Genomic DNA, 26,376 nt, shown 5'->3' on the forward strand with positions numbered 1-26,376 from the left:
TATTATACATACAGAAAATAAAGAATTTGCGCCACTCATAATTCCGTGAAGCCGCAAGACGATGCGAAGAAAGGAGGAGAAATTTTCGACATGCCGCGTGAACGGGACAGGACCGTACTTACGCCGATGTGAATTAGGATAGGACGCAGTCCGCGGAAAAGCACAAGCGCTTGCGCTAAAAGCCACGGCTTGCGAGGGGTTGGAAGAGGGTAAGAGAGAACTCTCGTTGGGGTGGGGACAGGGCTCGTGGTTGGAAGCTTCTACGGGAAACGGAGAATCTGCGAGTGTCAGTGCGATTCGCGACGCGATGCCCTTCGCTCCCCCGGTCCGTGCTTAAGAGATGGTGGGATCGTGGGCTTGTCGGTTTCTCCCGTTGTATCGTCGTTGAGAGCAACGGGGATTGCTGACTCTCTGTGCGTGACAGATTCCATAGAAATCGAAGTCTATTCGTACAAAAGCAATCGCGATAACGAGCAAGTAGTCGCGCGCGATCGCGCGTTCCGCTACGGAAATGTGTTGGATGTGAGTGACAATTTGGTAGGATTAATTTCGCGTTGCTCGGAAATGAGCTCTGTCATACATCGATCATCCTCGCGACTCTCGTTACTAATCGATGAAGAAGCAATCGATTCATCGTTTTATTTAATTAATCGCGACGAATCTGTCCAAGACCCCGGTGATCGTGCAAATTTTTGTCTATTAATACGCCGCTAGAGTTCTACTGAGAAAATTATGCAAACGTAATTTCTCGTTGCCCCGCGATCGCGATTCGCGCCGAAGAAGCATCGATATAGCGACGTCCGATCGCCGTGTTTACTATTATCGGAAAATAGCGGAGAGATGCTCGAAGTAAATTTTAAGATACGACGCATCTCTCTTTGGTCTCCTATCCTCTTCTCTGTCGTGCTTGCGAGCCCTATGTCAATTCTTTTCCACCTTATTCGTTTTCCGCTCACCAATTTCTCTCGTGCAACTTTCCCCTTAAATTGCGTTAGAAACTTGATCTGCGACGTGCGATAATAATGATTGAAAAGTTTTGGCAACAATTATCGATTAAATTTTCAATGTGGCGTTTTCAACTCCTTCCAACTATTCTTTTCATAATGCTCCTCTCTCATTCCCGACTTCTCACAATTTCACGCCGAAAATTTCAGAAAATTAATTGAAAATGAAGCGCAATGAGATATTCCTAATCTAAATTCATATGTTATTAATAATTATAAGAATGTGTCATATTAAAAGATAAAAACATTTCATTTGTGAAATAATATCCACTGCTCTTTTGATATTCAACCAAATTTCAATTTTTCCTTCTCCGCGTATTCCGCGCTGCCTTATAGTTTCAATGGGAGTTACCGGCTAAATTGCATTCAGAACTCAATTCCATGGGGATAATAATAATGATCCAAAGCTCTTACGCGACAATTATAAACGCGGAAACTTAGCATGGATGAAAGTTCGTCGCCCGTTTGCGTTCCCTTATTGGCACCCTGATCTTTGTAATGTTGAAGCAAACGAAGAGAGATAATTAAATATGTCTGCCCCGTTTTAGTTTAACATTTATTTTTGTCCGCAAATCAATATTTAATTACATATTTAAAGACACGTCGCTATAAAAAAAATACAATTTAATTTTAAAAAACGTTTATCTTAAAATAACTTTTATACGATATATGAAAAATATTCATACAAAAGGTAAATTAATTTTATAAATTAAATATTGCAGAAAAACATAAAATGTTAAATAACAATAAAGAATGCCGGAGCTAATGAGAGAATTAAAATCAATATTTTAAAATTGAATGCGATTCGTGATGCAGTTAATTCTGCAAAACTAAAAAATTAATAAGTGAAAACGTGCTATTCGCGATTAAAAGTATTACGCGAGCTCATGGTGAACAACTCGGAGAGACGCAAAAGGATTATTAATATGGATGACTAGACAGATACTAATTGATAAAATATCAGCGGAATTCACTGTAAAAACATATATATGACGAGTACGTGATTAATTAATCTATGAGAATTTCTCGCCATCGATTGGACGAAATTTAACGGTGAGTGCACACATACACATACATATATATCTGTAAGGCATTTTTATTGTATGTTATAATATATATTGTAACTATAGTTAGCAAGATATTTTGTGTTAAATGTTAAATAAAATTTTTATTTGCGTAAAGTTATTAATACTTTTATCGAGCTTAATTTCTGATCGATGAAACTAGTTTCTTTAATTCCTTGTTTCTCTCTATGAAATATCTGCTTTTTCGTAAATTGAATACAATAGTCATAAATTTAGACTTGTATCATATATTCCTGGTAACGTATTTACCAATTAACAAAAGTAGCAGTTGGCTACGTGGGCGCTGCCTTAATTTTCCTTTCTCGTCTTAATTCTCCGCGGTAATTCGCACTCATATTTTACGTCGTTAAACCGGAACCGTAATGATGGTAAATTACGTGTAACATTGCAAACAGCACATTTGAATGTCGCCCCTTCTAAGGTGATTCAATGAAAACGTAAGCGCTAGAAACGATTCTGTTTTATGTACCCCACAATTTATGATGAAATAATCATTGTGAGACCGCAAATAATCGAGAATTAATATAATTAATTTCAACGCCATCAGTTGTTTACGCTGTGATTTGTTATTTATTAAATGTTGTATGATTAATTCATCACGATGAAATAGCTGATTATGTTTGTACATTGAAAGATAATATATTGCGCGACATAAAAAATAATCCTGATTCGAGTTCGTTAATAATTTGCCTCATTGATCGGATTAAATTGATAACTTCTCGTTATATATTTCATCTGTTAATTCAATCGATGTTAAGCTCAATTATTCATTATGGAATTATATTGGATTTAAATATGACCACATTATATTTTCACATCAGAAAACTAATCTGCAACTAATATGCAACGGGAAATGTGTCCTTTATAATGTTTTCATGTATACTTTCCAAAATTAACCCTTATGTCAATATCCGGGTACTTGGATGCCCATTTAATGCTTAGGTAAAAATTTTAGAATTTTTAGGAAAACGGTTTCTTCATTATTTCAATAATTTTATACTGATTAATGTCTTTAGAATAAAGTTTAAATATACAATTTCTTGATTTTAGAAATACTATAAAAATTGAATATTGACATAAGGAATTAAATGTTAAATATTATTTTTTATAGAATATATATTTATAATTATTCTCGATGTTTCTCTCTAATATTGTTTTTACATAATGATCCGAAATTATTTAAAAATATTAAGAGAAACGCGCATGAAAAGGTCAGAGAAAAAAATTAATATTTCTCTATAGTTTTATATACTTATATGTCAAATAAAATTTACGTCTATTTATCAGATTGATAATTCAATGTGTTACAAACTCTTCTTCTGTTTTTACTTTTAATATTGTATAACAACATATCAGTTTTTTAATGGTTTGTTTATTCTTCCACATAATATAAAAAGCTTTCAACAGCATAATCGATTTTATTTTCTAAAACATAAAACATGTGTTCTGCTAGAAATAGCTGACCTAGTCCAAAGAATTAAAAACTGTTTTGTCTATAGCGACGCTAATATCATCTTGTTTTCGTCGAGAAATCGTTAGCGTCTAAATGAAATACAGCAAAATGCACTAGCATCAGAAAAAGCTTGCAAGCACCGCGTCAGCATTCCATTCCGCCCTGCTCAATAAGCGATAATACTGTCATCGTCGAAATTTTTAGGAACATAAAATCGCGGAAGCGTCTGACAAGAAGAGAATCTATATTGTTTGTTCCATTATCTTTGCCTTCATGAAAAATAAATTTGGCGCATTATCTACGAGAAATCTGCCAAACAATTTGATAAGATACTATGATAAATATATGCCAAAACATTCTTTTTATCTTCTATATAAAAGTAGCATGTGACAACAATGCGAGAGATATAATAAGAAATTATTTATAAAATTATATAAAGTAGCTAAATACAGTATTGCGTTTTGATCACAAACAATTGGATAAACGATTCTGTGTATTTGGACAAAAGGTAAAATCAATTCGCAAAATTGGTTTTTCGTGCGAACAAATGAGAGCTCTAGAGACGAGTTAACTGCCTCCCTCCTCCCTCTCTCATAGGAACTATTACTAATCAATAGTCGGTTAAAACAATGGTTTAAATATAGTTACGTGCGCATGATATTAACGTGATAATGATTTTTTAACAAATTAAAAAAAAATGAAAAATGCCAAATTGTCTTCTGAAAATATATTTCAGACATGAAATTCTATCAAGAAATAGACATTCGCGAGTTGATCACAATGATAACATATATCCAATTTTAATTTAAAAATATGACAATATGATATGACAAATATTGATGACAATTTAAATCTTTTGTGCTATCTAAAATATAACATTAACTTATGGAAAATTGCCTTCTTCACTAAATCTTCCGATTAAGTTTATTCAAGAAGAAATGTCTACAGCGGCCGTTCAGCATCATTATGAATTATGCATCGCGACGGTGCATCAAGAGAGAGAGCAAACTTCTCCGGTTTTCCATTTATATTAAGCGTCACGCAAACTCGTCAGCGTCAAGTGCCGAAACTCGAACGATTCGTGTGAGCTTGCAATTAACGAACTTCCCAGTGAAGAAATCCGAGGAAAGATCGCGGCATTCATCGATGAATCATAATAAAGTAATATGTTCGTCGCACGTTTGTTTTTGATGCACGTTGCTGTGCAGAGTCAATGTATGCCTTAGTCATAAGAATACCCTTTCAATATGCATGACACAACTTTAAGAAACAAAAAAACTGCAGAAGCATTTGACAAAAGAAAAAAAATCTATATTGTTTGTTTCACTATCTTTGCTTTCATGAAAAATAAATTTGACGTATTATTCACGTATTATTCACGAAAAATGTGGCTAATAATTCATGGAAAGATTCACGGATTTAAGAAAATCTGCAATTAAAGCGTTCAGTTTCACGAAAATCAGAATTCTGATTTACTTATGGAGATTATTCCACAAATTCATTTTTTATAAAATTATATGAATATATTGGTACAATTTTGCAATTGCGAATGTACAAATTTTACAATAAACGCAACATTATTTTACATTTGACGCAATTGTCCTGCTATTTCTTATTATATTATCTGGCTGGTCTATTATTATTTCTTGCACATGTTAACTTGCGTGAAATCACGTTCTTGTCAATATCGATCATAAAGCCGATCTCGCAAAGCTTGTCAATGGATCAGCGAAGACAGCTTTGCGAATGTCAGCGCGATTGCGTGATCGAAACTATTCCGGTAATGGGACCTGTGACACGGTACGTTGCTCCTCGATATAGGGATTGTAATGAACTAACTCCGCGCCGGAATGTCAAAGGTCTCTTGCCAGCTGCGCTTGCAGCCTAACTTTGATATCTCATTCCTTGACGCGTATCTCACGGTGACAGCGGATCTATCACTCAATTAAACGCCATCAAGGTCTGGCCGGAAATAAATAGCAAATATCGTCAGGCTGACTGTGTTGGCGCTATAGTGAAATCGACACCGTTAGTCAATCACGGTGGTGCATGTATTTCATTGTGATCGCGCTGTCTAGAAATTTAGGTCGCCGAAGCTGTAATGAAGTTCTATGGGTTAATAGCAAAAGAGATTGATACGCTGATACGCTTTAATCAAGCGACATCTTGAATCATATGTGATCATCTTTAAGTTTGAATTAGAATACAGCTATATATCAAAATTGATTTGATTTGTCTTTTTGGGCTTGAAAAATATCTTCAATTTTATTTTTTTTTTTTTAGATACTAAACGGTAATAAAAAATATACAAAATTTTAAGTGAAATTAAATTAAATTTATAACGCATATATATTTATTTGCACGTTAAAGTTAAATTTGATTCCACTATGTAAATTTTAATTTGTTAAATGTTTTCTATATTTACGATACATAAAATTATAACATAAAGCTACTTTTGTATTGTACGAATTATAAATCTAAAGTGGATTTTAATGTAAGCAAAGAACAAGCTAACAGCTGAAACTTATTGACGGATTGATACATTACGAAGTAATGTGCAGTGAATACATATATCACTCGGCATAAATTTGACCACTACTATTCCCCAATATCGTTTATATCTATATACATATTGCTAAATAATCAATTGCGCGTGCCACATGTGTAGTAGCAAGCTAATATTACGGCATAAATGATGGATTATTCGTCTCATTAACTTTGCCATACATTAATCCGAGTATCAACCGTTCCAGAATATAAACAGAGGAATTGTGCTTTGTCAAATTTTTAAACAATTCAAATTTTAAAATACGCGAATGAAAAATAATATTGGAATTCGGCAAAAAATTGGATATTACATCTTTTCATAATAACTTGATGATCTAATAAATATAAATTTACAGAAAAAATTAAATTTACAGAAAATATACAGAGGAAATATCAAATATAAAGAGAATCACTGGTCGTTATTTGAGCTTTGTCGTAAATCTATCATTATTGACAACGATGTTATTAAAACTCCTACGATATACGTATCGAAAGACAATAGCGCGATTTGCGTATGTAGATAATTTATAGCGAATGGGCTGTCGTGCGTAAAATCCATGGACAGATAACCGACATCGAATTGATATCCACTTAGTTGATCTCTCTCGATAAATGTCGCCCGCGCAAAAATCTTTCGCGATGAGTCATATTTCTGGAGCAAGCGCGCGATATCAAATTCGACGGGCGATAAACCGTTTTCGTACAAAGTTATTTGGCTTTACGCCATAAAGTTACAACCTTGCATGTTACAGCTCAAATGACCCAGATTCGACAATATCACTTACTTTTAGTCAACATTTGAGATTCAACGACTTTATTTATAAAATGAAATTTCGCGATCAACATTTAAGAAACATCTAAAGATATATATTTAATAATATAATATGTATTAATTATTCGGCATAGAGATGAAATTCTACCGCCACGTCTTTAAGATTTGACTGTGAATTATTGCGATGTAGTTGCGCAAGACGTCAAATTTGAACGCCGTAAACACATTAAGGCTTGTACCGGCCTTGTATAATACTTTGTGAATGCCAATGTAACACGAAGTGACACGAGATCGGCGTTACTCTTGTTGCAATGCTACAGCCAACTACATAACCGCTTATTGCCCGCCAGTTCGTGTCGGTGACGCTACAACGAGGCAGCGCGTGATCCTTTGTGATTGACATCACACAGTTTAATACTCGTCGCGTTCACGTCAATTAAAGTTTAGCGACGTTGCACGAGCAGCCGATGCGCGATACGTCCGAAAGCGGTCGGGGTAAAAGGCCCTGGCACTTGAAAAAATATACGGTTCGCGAAATTCCGCGAATGCAGAGAATCACGTTGAAAATATATAGCGCATGCAGCCGGCAATAAGGTTTGGTCGCTATATTTCAATCGTTATGTCACGTCGCGTCGAATGGAAAGAAATCGTAGTAGAAGCAACAACGCCAAGCATCTCTGCGTTACGTTATCGATAGAAAACAGAACTTTTTGTGAAAATATGCAAAATATAAGAAAAAATTCTTGTACGTTGTTTCGATGGATACTATATTAAAAATAGCGAGAATTTTTCTGATTATACTTTTAAGAAAAATTATATTAAAAATGAATAAATAATATAATATTATTACGTCATGTACATATTTAACTATTTTGTTGTACATTAGTGAAAAGTGCAGGCTGTTATATGTTAATATCGTTTTAATATATAGCTTTAATACGTAATATTACGCAATGTCTATATTAGTCTCACAAAACTGTTTTCGCGTATATACCCAGAATTAATTAAAGCATAGCAACATCCTGATGGACGTGTTTAAAAGTTGTTCTTAACATTTGTACGTGGTTAGATTTTATTCCGTATGAAATTCAATCCGCAATGCTTCCTGACAGCTTGCGTAATTTGGTGTGGACCAATTAAATGTTCCGATAAACTTTGGGAGTTTGTATGATTAATTACGCTATCACCGAATATCTGCTTGTGATTTGTTATTAGAAACACGTTATAGCACCAGCAGCGCGAGAGTTTAAAGTTAGTCAAATCTCTGTTATCTATGATGCTTCCGCGAATATTAATGGTATCACAGTTGAGGAAATAACGTCAATTTATTCTGCGCGGTATTAAAAGGCATTAGTAACAAAGAATGAAGTTTTTCTATGATAATGAGCTGAATTTTCTAAAATGCAACGAAGGCAGCCTTAAATCTTAAGAGAAACGCTTCATTATTAAGATAACGAGTAATTCCAAGAGACGTTAACGAATTTATTTTCTTTAAATCATGAGAATCGAAAAATATTATATCTTTATGATCATTTTTTGGTCATTGAATTTATCAGAAACCTTGTAGAAATCGAAAATGTATTGTATTGAAAATGTCGATTTTCATTACAAGAAGACGTAATTGAGGACCGCCTGACAATATGAATTGCGCATAGAAGGTACACCAATTGGGAAGCAAATAGGACAATTCGACAGAGAATCTGGCTGCAACGGATTAATCTAATTCGGTTAATGTAGGATTTGTGCAAACTATATACACACACACACAATTTGTGATACAGTGTAGAAGTATCGTTAAAGCCGCACTCACGATGAGCTTGTCTTTCTTAGTCAAACTTTCAGTTACTTTCTTTGTAAATTATTATTTACAGAAATAATTTTTAATTTAAATTTAGCAATATACATATAAAACTGAAAAATTTTAAACATAATAAATATCATATCCTGATGTATGTGCAAAAAAACGTGATTAATAAATCTCAATAAATGTAATAATTAAAGTTTTTATATGTAAACTATATGTATAAGTATACATATGTAAGTCTCTTAAGTGCTGCACAATGCCACTGTAGTTGCGCAACACAATGAATCTCGAAAACTGGTTGTGTCAAGGGGAGAATCGGAATGGGTGAACGGCGCCAGTTGAATTATTTCACGTTCCCCTCCCCGTCTAGCTTTTTCTACTTCTGTCGACATAAATGATGATTACATAGGGAGTCCTCGTTGCGTTTGGGTGTGGAGAAAAAAGAAAGGAAAGGAAGGTCCGTAGGAACTTTTTTCCGCTTCACGCGGAATGGCGTTAATTAACCCGGCGAACGAATCTCGTCCATTTTCGCGCAATGACTTACCGTTCATTAAGCGCGTAATCACTTGATGATGTTTTTACGCAAATTATTTTCATGCGTACACGCCATTGGACTTCAATTCATAGAAATTTTATCGCTGACAGTTTTATTATTAAACACAAGAAAAGTCAATGGATGTTCTCGAAAAATTGCAACGTATAAGTACCTTAACTGCGAAAGCCAATCGATATCGTATCCAACAAATTCGGGGATTTGTGAGTTTTTGTATAAGTCAGAAGGATAAACGCACTTTCCCGTTGAAAGCGATGAGGCTGTATCTCAAAGATTCTCCTCCACGCGACACGCCTGATCCTGAACGCGCGCGCTCATGAAAAATTTATGCATAGAAAGAATCCGCTAACGCATACGAGGATGACGACGAGGGCGACGAACGAGAAAAGCCCGTCTTCGAAAATCAATTTGCGAAATAAATTCAGTACATTGAAATTGAAACAACCGATGTCACGCAATCATAAATATATATCTTGGAAGAGATGAAATACAACAAATCTTTTTGTCCCTTCAAACTGAAGATTTTATTCTATTAAAATTTTCAAATTTTCAAATTTTATCGACAATGACGATTAGATAAGCGAAGGTACCGCGTATCTCGCATCGATACAGCGCGCTGTACCGTGCAATGCTCGGAAACGAGCGACAGCGGCTCGCAGGGCCATCATTTACCATCAAACAGACCACGCATGGAATAATATACAACATGCCAGTCTTGCCCGCGCGATATCAGGCAATAATTCCTGCCCAGATATCTGCATAATATACAGTCGACGGCGCGAGGATTCTCTCCGTACAAACGTTTACGTTTCGGATACGTTCTCGATGGACGCGCGACCATTTCACTCGCTGCGAGATGCAAGCGATCTCGCCGATGTAAATCATTGTCTGCTTGAGGGAAATTTAGATGTTCGTCGAAGAAACGTTTAGGTAGAATCTATCGAGGTACTCGTGTGTCAGAATGAATCATTGAACGCTCGCTTTCCAAAGTTCGATAATTCATGTGACTGACGGGGGTGTCTGGAAGTTTCGAATTTCCGCAAATTACATTCGGACGTTTATCGATGAATAGTAAAAGTAATATCGCGAGGACTTTAACTACGTGCCACCGTCGGATTTCACCTGTCAGCCGTTGCATTTCCGATTGATCGATCGTCGCGGTAATATAAGGGCAAATGAAACCAATAATGCGACTCGCGGAATGAATTATCAATTGATTGGCGATGCATTTTCTTAAATGACGCGATCGCGACGAGAAGGAGGGAGGGGGGGGGGAGGGAGGTTGCACAGATCGTGCGCGTGGCAGGTAATGAATTCCGCGAATGGCATTTGGAAGTCATAAAAGATTTATGATATGCGCCGCGGTCGTTGTACGCGGGGGCACGCGTAATTCCGCAACAGCCAGCCGACGTGTCGCCGGCGTGACACATCATGTAAATGAAACATGTCGCACGTACATACGTACACACAGCCGGAATAATGCGGGTCGCGCGATTCGATGCAAATCGCATGGCTCGTGAGCGCTCGCTTCCACGTGAGCGATCGATTCGAGTTTTCGCGAGAGCAAGGCTGCTGTTGCGCGAGAATAAGATTCTTTTCGAGAGAGAGAGAGAGAGAGAGAGAGAGAGAGAGAAGCCTTTTATCCGTACACAATGCTCCAAACAACGTGCAATCACTTCCGGTCTTTTTTCCCTCCTTTTTGTTCAAGAAGACCGATATTGTGCACGCGATCCTTAATAGATTGGAATTCATGCTCGTGGAATACGTAAAACTTTACGCGCAAGATAATGTAAAAGTTTTCCGTCGCTTTCTAGGGCTCAAGATATTTAGTGCCTGTAAATCCAGATCGCTTCATTCTATCTGTCGCAAGAATAGTACTGTATCCACCAACTTTTATCGGCGGATATGGATGTTTTACGGCGCTATGTAAAATTTTAATCACCTACACTGCTCAGATTTGCATTCGCGAGTTTGATCGTCGCGCATGAATTTTCATGGTCACCATTGAATTGAACGTTTAATGATCAAATATGTTCTCATATTCGTAATAATTTCGAGAATAGCCTGTGTCTCATTTGATGAACATTTCATTTTTATTAGAATAAAAAAATAAATCTCAAATAAATGTATCGTGAAATTAATATCTACCATCAACATCAAATTTTTTTAAGCGTTCCTCAAGTAAATTTAATTTTGCTAATTAAACGCTATCCTCTTTTTAAATATATTTGTTTAATACTTCAATCTTCATTAATTCTGTCAATCAGTAGAGAAAACTCAGGTGCCAATCTCAATATCGGACGAAAGAAAATCGAAGGGATTTTCGCGCAACACGACAGTTGACGTTAATGTACTATAAGTGTAATCGCGACGCGCTACTACAGTGAAGAGATCAGTGGAGACAGGACGAACGCCGTCTATGTCTCGCCGAGGGGATAAGACGCGTACAAAATTAGACTGATTAGATTTAATAAGCCCGTCGGGGTTTCTGCAAGACGCCGTCTGGTAATTTGCCCTAGGGTTTTAGGAGCGCCTAATTTCAGACGCAGACGCGGTTACCGTGTTGCATCCGAATCAAGTCCATGATACACGAATAGTATTTAATAAATACGTATGTTATTTTAAGGATATCTATAAATAATATTATTTAAAATAATAATTATTAATAATTAAGTCGTATTGTTTTTAATCGGTCATGTATTTTTATTAAATTTAGCAAAACTTATATATTATTTTTATATTGCAAATATTATTAAAATAAATATTAATTAAAATAATAATTATTAATAATTAAGTCGTATTGTTTTTAACCGGTCATGTATTTTTATTAAATTTAGCAAAACTTTATTTTTATATTGCAAATATTATTAAAATAAATATTAATTAAAATAATAATTATTAATAATTAAGTCGTATTGTTTTTAACTGGTCATGTATTTTTATTAAATTTAGCAAAACTTTATCTTTATATTGCAAATATTATTAAAATGAATATAATCAATATGACGGCTAATATAATATTTTCAGCGTATACCAATGTATATAATTTTGATAAGTAAAAATTTGTGCTATAATGTGCGAATTTCGTGATAATAGCGTTTTTTTTATAACGCATCAACTATATATAAACCTCATTCACTTTCTCATATACTTTGCTGTATTTTATAAAAGTTTATTCATCTTTCTCTTTTGCACGTTTATGACTTGTATTTTTTTACTCAAAGTAGGACAAGTATTAGGAAATCTTCCATCTAATATCACGTGACTTTACGGTGAGCTAACATTAACTTTAATATTTTTATGTGCACATATTGCGAGTTTGCAACGGTCAATGCCGGTACAAAGATTTTACAATTATATGATAAATTCTTATCCTTTAAATAATGTTCACTTGTCAGAAAATTAATCAATATATTTTTAAAGAAACATTAATTTCCATTTCGAGTATTTTATCTTTCCAATTTGAATATTTTATCTTAATATTGCTGCTAAAAAGAGGATAAGTTAAATAAATACACTCGCAAAATATTCATTCTGCATAATTATCCGTTTTTCGATATATTACATTTTTATATTCATTGATATGCGTACATTAATGCCTCTGACCGGTCTCGCACGCGAAAAATATATTTTATAAATTTTGAACTCTCTTTCCGCGATTGGCGCTGCCAATTATGCTTATATAACTTCGATATATTATTACTATAAAAGTTGAATTCTGCTCTTAATCGATTGTGATTGACAGCTCGTAAATATGAAATGAATTCGATACGTCAAAAGAGATGCTTCGTTGAATTTTCTCTGACATAAAATAGATATGTTCGGCAAACACAAAACGCGGTGACTGACGAATGACGAAAGGAAGACTTTGACGTACCTGACAAGTCCGACATTAATGACGATCGAAGGGTGATACGTTGATCATGATGAGAATGGGCTCGCAGGTACATACAAAAGGCTTTCTTACGGCTCGCAGCGTGAATGATGGATGCCCGTGCTTCGTCTGTGTAAAATCATAAAGGTTCATTCGTTGTTTGCGGACGTGAAAAAATACATCTACATGTCGTTAAAAAGATGAGAATAAATTCTACGCGAACGTGTATTTTGTATACAAAGTGAATGATCGAATTAAAGTAAGAGAATATTATTTTTTTGTAAAAGCATCTATCTTTAAAATCTGTTAAATAAAATCTACAATTTGTGACAAAATTCACGCGGGACAAAATTTTATTTATAATTTTATTGTATTCTGTAATGTTTAAAGAATACATGTACAAAAAAAAACATATTTGTAAAATATTTTTTAATGTAAAAACTTATATTTAAATATATGTGTGGCATACTTAAATTATAAATTTATTTTAGTCTTGAATTTTGTCGTAAAAAATAGATCATCTAAGATAGTTTTAATACACAATTAATATAGATTGCACAATATATATATATATATATATATATATATATATATATATATATATATATATATTATAATAACCATTATATAATAGACAGTAAGTATGTCTAAATAAACGGATATCATAACAAAAAGATATTATATTAAGGGAATATTACACAAATAGCCGAAATGTTAAAGTAAATATGAAAGATAATAAAAAATGTAATTGTGTGAGAAAATAGTTAATCTACGGAGGTAACTGTTATAATTATAAGTTGCACTCGATTGAAATAGCTAACTTTGAAATATTCACAAATGTTGCAAAACACAAGCTATTGGGAATATTTTTAGAGAAACTGAAAGAGAGTCAATATAGCCTGTCTCCACTTTTCAAAGCGGCGAAAAGTTTTAATTGGCGGACTAATTATCGTCACGCGATGAGTGAAACAAGTCGCATAAATGAAAAGTTGGCGCTGTTTTTCTAATTCTTTCCTCAATGTAAAGGGATAAACTTTTTTTTTATTCCATTTCTCAAAGATCACGAACATTCTTCTTTTAATTCTAGCCACAACATCGCAAGCTCACTTTCTCGCTCTGCTTTATAAAGTACAAATCTGAATGTGATAAAATTAAAAATAAAACAAAAAATAATAAATTAAAGTAAATAAAACTTAATTTATTAAGTAAAAGTTATAAATAAAGTTCAATTTATTTACACTACATAAATTATTTATATTGATATTGAAAAATGACTTGAGGCAGAAAGAAAGCATTTTATATAAGTAATAAACGTATGTAAAATACATTTTCGTAGTTTAGCAGTCGCGTTAGACGTTGTCTGATGACAAGACTTAAAGAACTGATGGAGCGCACGTATAAAAGGGAAAGCGAGGATACTCGACAGGGATGACTAATGGAAGCCAAGAAAGTTCGGGGTTCAAATTCGTTTCGTCCCTTCTCTCGAATGGACATGCAGACAACAAAGAGCCGTCGGCGCTTGCCATACTGCAGGTTTTTTTCCCATCCCTGTTAAATTCCCTATCTCTTCAAGAGACGGGCGTGAACTTGAGAATAGAAGTTAGGGAGTCCAGACTGAAGACTCAATTAGAACTTTTGTATCGCTGAAAACGACGTTTAAGCAAAGGCGGCCGGACTCGCATGTTGATGAGGCGTACTCGATCAATTTTCAGTTTTGCGGGTATGTATTTGTATAAATCAGGCTCTTATTTAGTTCGTTGGCAAGCTGCATGTCTCGTTAAAATGTGTAACAAATTAATTTATATGTGAAAATGGAGAATCAAAGCAAAAAAGCGCAAAATGTATAACACATTTCGGACTTTATGCAACATTTTATAAATGCAATGCGATAAATGGATATGATAGACGGTTCTCATATAACTTATATTATTTCCATATGTAGCATACACAGCTTTAATGAAATGTATGTTTATAAAGCGTTACTTCGATTCACGATATTAAAAATACACATGTCACTATAGAACAGTATGCTTCATCCGCGGTTTTACGTTTACGGCCGATATAGGAACTCTACTTGGTAGTTTTTAAAATCTGCTCACGAACTCGTTATCAGACCGTTCCATTACCAAATTACAAACTGACCGCGCTATTAGCGTCAGTGCCGGTTCGATAAATCCGGCGCGAGCCAATTTGCCAAATTGTTTATCGGGCGCTTTCGTCTCTGTTAACGCACCGTACATTTTTCACGATTCCGCCCCTCTGAAACAACGAGATTTTTACGAGTGTATCGTTAGCGTATCATTTTCAGCTTGATCAATTAGCCGATTTTTTAAACGCTCAACAAATCGATTACGTCGACAGCTGTTGTTTTCCTCGTCAAACAGCTTTTACGATATTATTTTACGCGATTCTGTGTAACGAAATTTTGTAGCAAGAAATATCGGTTTGGTTGTAAAATTCGTGCATTTTTGTCGCTCGATGCCTGGATATCGTTAATTTATTGGAATTCAATTAGCTCCCTCGGGAGCCATTTATTTCCTAACCGTCTGCGTTATTATTTCATGATTTAAACAATTCAACAAACTAAACTGGATATTCTTCAAGAGCAGAAATAATACGCGCGTACGTATAAATGTGCCGCGTATCAACGAGAGAGACAATCAATAATACTGCGTATATGATGTTTCTGAGAACTATTCGAGATTTAGCAATTTTTTTGCTCTTTCTCCGTAATCGCCGAGTGCATTTACCGAGTGTGTTTTGCATCCAGATTTCGTCTCAAGTACACTGAAATTCCCTCGAACGCAATTTGTCCGGCTTTCAATGTATTATATATCATGAATATATCGTACAATGCAACGTGCTTAACGGATTGTAATGAGTGCTTTAGCATAAAATGCGAATTAGCGTATGGAGATGTGACGTTATTAAACATTTCTGTTTACTACATGTTTGAAAATAGATAGCGGTGTCATTAGATATAATACGTTAGTACAGATCGTCTCATAACAGACATCTTTCTGATACGATAAATAACTACTTTAGGAAGAGTCGGTTCATACACGAGATAGAGAGAATATACAAAGAAAAAGACACCGATCCGAATTGATTAGGATAGATGATCAATGCCAACGTATCGGATACTTGCTTGGTCGTTTATCTTGGTTCATAAATGCACGATCTCACGGGTAATTTCGCAAATTGGAAACTCAGCCATGATCACGCGCCATCCTCGGTTCTCTAACGAAATTTGCGGCCCTCGTCACCGTTGGCGCGAACGGCGATGTTGGACGTGCAATTCTGTTCTAAATATAATATTTAAAATTTACGAAAAAAACAAAATGAAACAATTACTCGTGTCCTCCGTAAATCGATTAGAAACTGGGCATTAAGTGAAAGGCATTTTATTTTCTTTTTTTTTACCGTTGTCTATCGATAAAAAAATGTAATGGAAATCACTGAATGCTATTCAAAATGATTTCTGCCTAAGATAAAACTACGATAATATTATTAATGTATAATAAAATAATTTTCAGCTCAAAAAAATGTGCTCAAAAAATTCAGTGATAATATTTTCTTCTTGTTTCCTTCCTAATTTTAATTTCAAATTTTTACAGAAAAAGGAAAGCGTCAATTAATCTTATCACAAAATATCAGTCTACTTTCAAATAATATGATATTTCGTATAATATATAAGTCGGTAAAATGTAGAAGTTCTTCTAATTATGCCACTCATCTTTTCTCTTCTGATTCTTTTGTCATTACATTAAAATCTTCGGAGCGTATCATAGCAGACAGTTTGAAATTCTGACAGATTTTCCTATTTCGCAGAATTATAACAATAAGCATGCCATCGCATAATAAGTCTCACAACTTGTCGACAATAGTATTATTCTACTACTTACGACATGTACTGTTTCATACTCTGTTCCGTAATGCACAAGATTTCATTTACCTCAAGTAAAGTACTCTTGGCGTTCTACTTTAGCGCGGTTGTTTCCACGAAAATGCAACGTTTTGTGTCTGAACATCTTAAACGAACAAAACGTCAATTGATTTAAAATCCTCCTCGACGTATCATAACCATCGAAGCAACAACGCCGAAACTGTGTAATATTGACACAGTGTTAGTTAAATCATAATAAAAATACTATCATGCGCAATACAAATAAAAAACGGCTTATATTTTTCCATTTTTTACACATAGAAAAATTAAATATACTTTGATAAAAAAGTAAACAAAATTTTATCGTTATCCGATAGATAAAGTCGATTTAACCATGCGAATTATGGAGAGCACACTTTTTCGCGCGCACAAGTAAATTTTCTATACAATGCTCACATAAAAGCATATTGTAAGCTACATATATGTCGTGAAATAGAATTTTTTGCGATCATACTCGCGACAATCAAGATCTTGATACTGTATGGTATTGTTTATCTTTGTAGAATATTGTTTATAATAAAAATTTACAACAAAATTATAAATTAATGTAATAATATTGAAATAATAATATTCATGATTTATCACGTACATTTGTTTTAGGATACTTTCACGTGCGCACCTTATTCAATCCGAAAATGAGAAAAAAATTGACGACACGACAGCAAGTTAAAGTACTTAATACATACCTGTCAAAACTGATTCGCTGAATTATTTGAAGCTCAACATCGCTGCAACGTGATGTTCCAAGCTGCCATCCATCTGCGCAGCTTAAGATCTATATACCATCAGGAATCCACGATAGATGATGTAAAACTGTCATGTCGTAATCCCTGTCGGGGAGGGACGCTTTATTGAAATATTCATAATCATTCCTTTTTTTACTCCAGGGACGCGACGCTGTAATTTCGTGTTTATCCTTTTACCTAAAAAATACGATAACAATGTAATTATTCTCGCGATTTATTTTTTAAATAATTCAGATTACATTAACATAACTTTAATACAATAATACCTTCTGCATTTTTATTTATAGATGTATTTTTTTATGTCGCATAACATAATTGGCTGTTAGAGATATAAATGGATGCGACAATTTTTAATATGACAAATTTTCTGATTTATTATTTTTCTTCCACCGCAAGCTTTTTTAATTCAATGGTCGCAATCAAATTAATTCAGCCAATTAACCGTGTTAAAAGTCATAAATCGTTTTGCGTTAATTTGTCGGCGTTATCAAAGCGACATTGGCATCGGCTGTTTAAAAAGCATCTTCTTGGTGCGAAACGTATTTATTGTTCCATTTAGCGAAGTCATATTTTCCGCGGCCCATTATGGTATTCCGCGGAATACGGTGGTCGTTCGATGTCATTTCGTGGCAGGTCTTTGATAATTTATCGAGAGCGTACGCGTCGTTTCAGTGCACTTTGCCGTTGGTTCTGGCTTCAGGTTATCGATCGATCGGTTGTACGTACATATACAAGCGCAAGAAATTAATTTCGTATGCACCCTTCCATGCGAACTGGGATAACGAGTGGAGTCGTAGAAGCCATCGCGACTGCTATTGTGCCACAGGCTGTATTTTCTAAGCGCGATATACATTCGATTGTCCAAGTTGTGATAAATTTTGATCCACGTAATTCACATTGCATAGAAATGTAAAAATAGAATCGGCTGCTTGGAATAAAGACGTTTGTCGTGCTCCTTGAGACGATATATTATTGTATATCCAAATATATTATAATCCTGTAAGAAAAATAATATATATATTAGATTTCTGATATATAGCGCGCCTCAATGTAATATACACATATATATGCTTTATTAAAGAGAAAGACGATCATATACAGAAAATAATGTACAATTAAGAATATTATTCTTACATATTAATCTAAGGTTAGTAATTTCACCGCCGTCAAGTTACTGGAACCGAAATCGTATAAACTTTTATAGAACCGAAGAAATACAGATTATTTCATCTTGTCCAAGTTAAAAGTGTCGTCGGAGACTGTTAAAACACGTTTCTTCTTTCTACACACTCTTTCATTGCTTGGTATCAGATTACCCATCCTTGATAAAGCCTGAAAAACGAAACTGAGAAATGAGAACTACTGGAATTCGTTTACGCATTCTGTAAACAGGACCGTTTCGATTCGATTCGTCAATACTCTCCGCTCGGGAATAAAATCGCGCGAATACCTGTCTCGAGAATCCGGGTTTCTGCACTTTAGCTTTGTGCAAACAGAGTTTTGATCCGGAACGACAGAATTATAGATCAAATTATAGATCGATGCGCGTTGTATCTCGTTATGGACGCCGTCGTTTTCCTCCGCTTCTTCTTGAATTTGCAGCGGAACTGAACCGAAATTAGTAGCATACGGTTCACAGTCCGCGCTTCAATTCCACGTTCCTAACATAATGTAGTCGGTGGGATTGACGCTTTTTCGTTCGTTCGCGAGATAAATATTGAACGATTCGCGACTTGCACAAAGATATTTATGAACGGATTTCGTGGGGAAATTGAGTACGTAATCTTTCATCGTTAATTCAGTTCGATTTGATGGGAATTAAGTTGTGGTTTGGTAATTTGTTAGCGCGCCCGCTCGCGACATCGCGGATCGTTCGGTTTCGACTGATGACGTCATGAATACTCTGACGGTTGGCGCTTGACGCTTGGGGTTGGGCGGCGCCTCGATTCCGCGGTTTGACTGAAGTCGCCTAATGTGGTCGGCGGAAATATCATTCGTCGCTTTTAGCGCATTTGTTAAATTTTGTGTGTGATTCGCGGCTTATCGGGAGTGTTGCGCGAGAATATTTGCCGAATAGATTTCGTGAAAATCGAGTGCGTCTCGGGCTCGTAATCTTTCGTCATTAATTCGAGTCAATTTGATCGAAATCAAGTTACGGTTAATTTGTCAGTACGCGCGACATCGCAGGTCGCTCGGTCTCGACCTCAGTGACGTCACGACTACTCTGACGTTCGCGCTTCGATTCCCGGAATTCGACTGAAGTCGCGTAATGTGATCGGCGGGAATATCATTCGACGCTTTCGTTGCATTTTGCGTGATACCGGGAGGCTTACTGAGAGTGTTGCGCGAGGTATTTGCCGAATGTATTTCGTGGAAATCGAGTGCGTCATGGGCTCGTAGTCTTTCGTCGTTAATTCGGGTTAATTTGATCGAAATTAAGTTAAGATTAGCGCGTTCGCGATATCGTGAGTCACATTCGGTTTCCATCGGTTACGTGGCGTACATTGACACGATTCTATTATATTGATTATCCGCTTTTCTTGATCGATGGATGAATAGAGATGATTTATCCGCTTGGTCGACAATCGCGGTAAGTCTATTCTTTTCCCGCTATCTTTATTTGACTATGAAAAAATTGCCGTTAACTCAACGGAACGGAGATTGCGAGCAATTTTAAATACACAATCGTTCTTTTATATTTTTTGAGTGGATAATTTAGCAAACAAAAGCAAGCAGTATTGGATTTTGTAGAATATATTTTTTGCCAACACAGCATAAAATCTGTTCAAAAATAGCATTTCTTTATTCCTTTATTCTTGATAAAAGCATTCTCGTTGGCTCTTGATCATCCAGACAGATTTGTAGGTAGATCATTTTAAGTGATTTTTTAACTACTTATAGACGGAGCCATTATATAGCCGAGAGATTATTTCAAACATCTCGTACGGATATGACTGCTGAGTCGCAACCACAACAGAGGCCGTATCGAGACAGCCTGGTAGCGTGGACGATGATGGATGAACACGTAGAATAGAAAATCTTGGCTGCGAGCAGTAGCGTGATATTACGCAGAAGAAGCAGGAAAAGGTGCAGGAGAAGGAGGAGTGGGAGGAGGAGGCAAAAGCAAAAATGACGGGTATGAATTATTACTACGCACGCTGGTGCTCTCATATTTCCACAGACGCCGCCGCGCCGCAAAACTGAGTAATCATATATCGTCGAGGCTTCGACGATATATTGATTTTTTACATTTACTTTGGAAACGCTGATAAAATCCGATTATGCGATCACGATGTCACTTTGGACAATGAAAAATTTGCTAGTATAGTCCCACGTATACGATGATTTTACATCTCTTTTCCAATAAAAAATATAACTCAAATTCTTTTGGAGAATTAGATTTTTCTATTTTCACGTACGTTTCAGAAAATGATGGTAAAAGGACAATATTTGTAATTAATCACTGTTTAATAATAATCCTTTTGGTACAAGCAATTATTCTTATTTTAATGAAAAGATAACAGTTTTCTATAAAACCATATAGTTTTCTATAAAATTATAATAGTTAAAAGCCGTTAAAATTATATATGCTTTTGTAATTCTTTAAGAAAAATCTTATCTTATAATATTATAAAAGATTTAATTGTGTGTGACTACGAATCTTAACTACTTTAATTGCGTACGATATCGAATTACTGAACTTGTCTTGTCCTGTCCGCGAATGATAATAGACGCCGACAAGCCGATGTTTATGCCTGATTTTTTAAAGTCGCAATCATTAGAGATGTTTTGATCATAAAAAGCAGGCATTGTGCCGGATTAATGGAAAAAAAAAGGGAGAAAGCATTGATAACATAGAACACACAAAGAAAGACGCTGCAACGCGCATTCGCGTTCTCGAGTACTGTGACTTAATTAATCATATCCTGTTATTGGCTGCCGACGATATTAGAAACTCTTTAATTCGTTACCATCGTTACGCGAGCAAACCTGGATTGGCAGGGGTTGAAATTCTCATTAATTAGTCACCGAAGCGCGGCCGCACAACAGGGACGTTTGATTAAATTTTTTTTCTCACCGGCATAGCATTTCGATCCGCTTAACGTCGACGACTACATACACATACAGACACTCACACACACAGGTTTACCGTTCGCACCCGCAAAATCCTTTTTTCGACTACATCCACGATGTCGCGTTACCTCGCGCGCGATTAAAGTATTAAATATTTAATAAGAGCGCGTCCGGATGCCACACCGTTCTGACGGTCTCATGGCACGTGGATAAATATTAATAAACGCCGAACGTCGAGGTTCATCGTTCGCACGTTTCATATCCAAATGTGTGTTTTGTTGCGCTTATATGATCCAAACAATAGCTTTCATATCACGTGCACACATAATAAAATACATTCCTTTTAATGCGCGCATTGCAGCTGATGTTATTTTTATTATAATATCATTTAATCAGACAATGATGATATATATATATATATAATAAATATATTGTGGATATATTACACTTCTCTAAATTAAATTAAATCTTTTATAATATTATAGAATAAGGTTTTTTGAAGCGTTACAAAAACAAATATAATTTTAACCGCATATCATAATTTTATAAAAAACTATATGGTATATTATTACCTTTTCACGTTAAAACAAAATTATTTAAAAAATATATTATGAAATTTAGTACTGACCGAGAAACAACATGCATTTACATATATGCATATTTTAACATTATAACATTTTATATAAAAATATTATATAAAATATGTTTTATATATTTATGTATAAAAATATTGTATAATATTGCTACAACAAATTGATCTTAATTTTTTTTTTATAATATTTGATTGCTCAATTCAGTTGATTAATTACTATTTATATGTACGTAAATATCAGATATTTACTACTTTATATGAGGCACACGCGATTGTTACCTGGAATAATAACCGAACACGTAATCGCAGATTGCTTACTCATAGTAAGTGATGAGTCCCAAGAGAGTGCGAGTCAATTTCTCAATTACTAAACATTTTATCAAATTCGTTACTAGATCATAAATTTATTTTATTATATGTATATATAGATACAAGAAGAGAATGTATATATAAAATTGTAGATATATCTTTTTGTATTACAACTTTAATCTTTCTTTATCATTTCTCTTCAGTCTTGATATACGTTGAATAGTTTCTAACTAAATCTTTTTCAAAATAAAATGGAATTTTGCTATTAATCGACTATAATATCATCATGTCTTTATGTGTGCAGTTTCAATATAGCTTTAATCTCAGATAGCCCCATAATTAGGCGCCAAAGTAAATGTTTGTGTAAGAAAATTTATACTCTCATATAACGTCTTAAATATGACTACAGCTACCTGATTTTCCTCTTCCGTCTTTTCTAAAAATAATAAAGCTATTAAAGCCAGGCATTAAACTCCGTCTGTCATATAACACGTGGCATAATGATAAATTAATCGAGCGACAATTAATTAAAACGTATTAGAAAGCTGTCTTACGGAAAGAGAGCGGGAAAGGGATGTCACGTGACATGGAAGCGAATACGATTCATCATGTTTTGCGTCGTCGGTGCGCGTCGATGATAATAAATCCTTGTCGAGGCAGAAAGCTTGTCTCACAACAGTCAAGCCGGAGAGACGAAACCTTCATCGCACGCAACGATGACGGTCGGCACGTACCTTCCGGTTTCACCATTTCTACGTCGCGCTTTTCCATCGGAATCAGCCGTCGCGCGCGCCGACGAAGCCGATATTTCGTCGACTCCATTTTCCGCCTTGTGAATGTCGAGAAAGCTATGCTAAATAATGATCTACTGCGATCCCCCATGGAGTCGCGAATATATGTTGTAGCAAGTAACGTGAGTCGCAAAGCCGTTTACCGCAAAACGACGCCCGTCGTCGTCCGTAATAATTATTGCAATGCCCGTTTACAAGGAGTGTTTTATGCTCGGCCCGTAAATTCCCCGCGAAACATGCACGGCGCGCCGAATCACGACATTGGAATTCGTTTAATCGTCGGAGATAAATTGCGCTCGTGTGAATTATTTTTATTATTTACTACCCGATAGTCAGATCGAAAAAACGCTCGCCGCTCGGTCATTTTAGATATATCGAATCACTCGTTATACTATATATGATAGAGTTTATACTGTCTGTGATTATGTAGAAACAAGTTACGCGAAATTTACGATGTAATGAGATTTTTCGATAAATAAAAATTCTAAACTACTGAAAAAGTGAAAAATGTTCTGCAATCTATGCATAAAATTTTTTTATCGCGCTCATGTGCGAAATCTGTAGATAAATCGCGGTAGATCCTTCATCGCGTTAGCTCTCTCAGTGGCTTTCATCTAGATTGGCGGAAAAATCCCGTCCTTGGAAGATTTAATGACCGCGCAAAATCGCTGACTGGGTTGCTCGATAACGCCCAAAGATTCGATTTGCATCGATTGCCAGACGAACAATAACTCCGCGACCGAAGAGAAAGAGAGAAAGAAAATCTGGCATTGATTTTCTGCGCCATTTAAAAAAGCTAGCCCATACTTCTTGACGGTGTCTCCCGGAGCGAGAGAGCGTAATTTAATTTTAACGCCCGCGTGGCCGACGGTGCACAGGTATTGCGGGCGAGCACAATCGATCGATAAGCAAAACCATTCGTGCTCGCCGATGGTATTATTCGCGGAAGAGACAACGGAAGTTTATAGTTCACCGTCGCGACGTTTTATCTGCAATCAAATTCGTTTATCGTCGACGCGCGATACTTTTCACACTCGTTTACCGATAGGAAAACCGGTAAGTGTGCGGTGGGGAATTGATGGGATTTGAATCGCGGTTGACAATCACACTTCTATACATACATATATCCGGGTAATTGTCGTCGGTCATAAAAGATCGTGATTCTCTTCTTTCTGTCACAAGTGCCATTATATTCAATCCTGCTCAATAGCAAATATTCGTCGCGCCCATGTGATTTCTCGATGCGCGCGCGATGTGATGTAAATGATATTTTTTTGCAATAAATGAAGAGTTCTCTAAATGTATAAATGAAAAGATTGAATGGCGCAAACAAACAATAAAACCACTGATTCTTTAATTTAATTCAAAAACATGTAATATCTAAATATATATTATACATATATGCACATGTGCGTGTGTATGTGAAATACACAAATATGGGATATATATATATATGTCATTGCAAAAATAGTAAAAATTACATAGGAATGAAAATCTATATAGAAGCGAAAGATCTGATGCAAGCATCGAGATTAAATTGCGCCCGGATAAGCCGCATGACCTCGTTTATAACACGAGAGATGTGCACACACGACTGTTATAGATCGAAATTAAAATTAACCCCTCTTGCGCGCCGTGTTAGTATCACTTGCTAAACGTTCGTCGCAATTGAACGCGACAGCACGTACGATCGCATGTACTCCCGTAGATCGGGGTCGATTCTATTGCACTCATGAGAATATTTATGTACAATCCGCTACCACGAACGTGCTGCAAGAATAATCACCAGTGTGCACGCTCGCGCATTATGTGTATGTATATATACATATATATATATATATATATATATATATATATATACATACACACACGCACATACGAGATATCTATATGCGTTTATTTATCGCCCAATAGAAACCGCGGTCGATATAAACTCGATCTTCTCGTATCTATAAACGACCCGATTTTCGCAGGACTCTCGAGACTGTTGTGTAATCTGGACGATTGATTGCTAACTGCTGAAATATTCTACATTTTGATCAAAAAATAATAAATGAAATACAACCTCACTCAAATATATTTTGAAATATTTTGAAGTAAACAGACAAAAGTTAGAAAAAAATTGAACAATTATTCGTAAATTGTCAATTAACAATTTATACTTCTCTTTTAGAATAATTTTTCTCAAATTTTTTCAAAATTTTTTTTGTAATGTTATCAAGCACGAGAATGATATTCTTGAAAGAATTGTTTTAATGACTAGAGAAAATTGTTATAGATTCTCGAATAAAATTATTTTGCAATTTTTAAAAATGCACAAACTTAATGGTAAACTAACTGGAAAATGATGGAAATTATATTTTCTTAAAACTTATATAAACGACGCTCTTGACAATTCACTATCGATATTAAATTCAATATTCACGATATTGTAAAGTTTGTTTTTCAATCTGTCCATACTATAGATTACTGTGTTTATCAACGATAAACAACAAGTCTGACAATCGATTATTGACATCGTGTTTGATGTAATGGCGATACAGGCTCGATTGCTCAATCGGACGCTCTTCACTGTGCGAATAAAACTTTGACAATTACATCGTTCGTTCCATGATTGGTTATCTGAAACGACTGATATCGTTCAAATTGCATCTCAAAATCTCGACCAATTTCTACTGTAAATCAGTGAAAATAATTTAGCCATATCGGCGCTCCTTGGATAACTATAAACTGTTGATTAATTCGTTATTCGTGCACGTATCAAATAACGTAGAATAAAATGCCATAAGCGATTCTGCGTTAATTAAATCTACTCATCTCTGATGC

At 35.2% G+C, this 26,376-nt stretch overlaps 1 protein-coding gene across 4 annotated transcripts in view; it reads left to right on the forward strand.

The window, feature by feature from the left end:
- Positions 1-318: 318 nt before the first annotated feature.
- LOC126855743 (uncharacterized) overlaps positions 319-26,376 on the forward strand; it is a 207,178-nt gene continuing 181,120 nt past the window's right edge. The window contains exons 1-3 of one of the 4 annotated variants that reach the window (XM_050603614.1): positions 319-537; positions 1,727-2,057; positions 20,686-20,920. The gene's annotated coding sequence lies outside the window, so the exon portion shown is untranslated. Of the gene's footprint in view, positions 538-1,726; positions 2,058-20,161; positions 20,375-20,685; positions 20,921-26,376 lie in introns of those variants that run through there. The other 3 variants (XM_050603612.1, XM_050603615.1, XM_050603613.1) reach the window with 3 other exon arrangements.

This window comes from Cataglyphis hispanica, chromosome 17, assembly GCF_021464435.1.
Source record: "Cataglyphis hispanica isolate Lineage 1 chromosome 17, ULB_Chis1_1.0, whole genome shotgun sequence".
NCBI lineage: Eukaryota > Metazoa > Arthropoda > Insecta > Hymenoptera > Formicidae > Cataglyphis > Cataglyphis hispanica.